The 1,207-nt window shown below is 44.7% G+C and overlaps 2 non-coding genes across 2 annotated transcripts; both read left to right on the forward strand.

The window, feature by feature from the left end:
- Positions 1–476: 476 nt before the first annotated feature.
- On the forward strand, positions 477–594 carry LOC117120660. The gene has a single exon (XR_004447400.1). It is a non-coding gene; the product is annotated as a 5S ribosomal RNA (ribosomal RNA).
- A 466-nt stretch (positions 595–1,060) lies between these two features.
- Positions 1,061–1,179, forward strand: LOC117120659. Its single transcript, XR_004447399.1, has one exon. It is a non-coding gene; the product is annotated as a 5S ribosomal RNA (ribosomal RNA).
- Positions 1,180–1,207: the final 28 nt, after the last annotated feature.

Below are 1,207 nucleotides of genomic sequence, written 5' to 3' on the forward strand. Positions count from 1 at the left end.
CCGTGTGCTGTAGACTTTTTACATTTTCCCCCAAATTCTAAAGTAGGGGTGCGTGAGAGTCCACATGACCTCGGGCCCACATAGTTGGGGCTGAGGTGCAAATATTTTGAGAATATGGACCTCTAAGTGCCCGGAAATTGCACTCTCATACCTTAAAAATCATAGAGGTACTTTATGTTCATATCAACAATACGCAATTAATTCGCTGGTGTTAGGTTCGAGGGTCGTTTGAACAAAACGGCAGTCTTCTTCTGTCTAAAGCATCCTAGATAATGCCGTACGGTATTAAAATGGTTGGTTTATTGTTCAACACTGGTGTTTGTAAAAAATGTACTCGCGCAGCAGAGTGGTCAGGGAAGTTAGAGGTAATCCCCACCAGACAAGCGCGCGTTGATATGAAACGTCATCAATCACAGAGCTTCAGAATAGTTATGCTATATGCCGAGATTAACTATGAGTGGAAATACCACTCACATGTCTACGGCCATACTACGTTGAAAACACCGGTTCTCGTCCGATCACTGAATTTAAGCAACGTCGGCCCGGTTAGTACTTGGATGGGTGATCGCCTGGGAATACCGGGTGCTGTAGACTTTTTACATTTTTCCCCCAAATTCTAAAGTAGGGTTGCGTGAGAGTCCACACGACCTCGGGCCCACATTGTTGGGGCTGAGGTGCAAACATTTTGAGAACATGGACCTTTAAGTGCCCGGAAATTGCACTCTCATACCTTAAAAATCATACAAGTACTATATGTTCATATCAACAATAGGCAATTAATTCGCTGGTGTTAGGCCGGTTCGAGGGTCGTTTGAACAAAACGGCAGTCTTCTTCTGTCTAAAGCACCCTAGTTAGTGCCGTAGTAAAACGGTTGGTTTATTGTTCAACACCGGTGTTTGTAAAAAAATGTACTCGGGCAGCAGAGTGGTCAGGGGAGTCAGAGGAAATCCCCGCCAGACAAGCGCACGTTGATATGAAACGTCATCAATCATAGAGCTTCATGACTGGATAATTATGCTATATGCCGAGATTAACTATGAGTGGAAATATCATCCACATGTCTACGGCCATACTACGTTGAAAACACCGGTTCTCGTCCGATCACCGAAGTTAAGCAACGTCGGGCCAGGTTAGTACTTGAATGGGTGACCGCCTGGGAATACCGGGTGCTGTAGACTTTTTACATTTTCTTCCACAAATCGACTG

The sequence above is a fragment of the Anneissia japonica genome, unplaced genomic scaffold (assembly GCF_011630105.1).
Source record: "Anneissia japonica isolate Jap-2015-1 unplaced genomic scaffold, ASM1163010v1 scaffold140149_len1217_cov90, whole genome shotgun sequence".
Lineage (NCBI taxonomy): Eukaryota > Metazoa > Echinodermata > Crinoidea > Comatulida > Comatulidae > Anneissia > Anneissia japonica.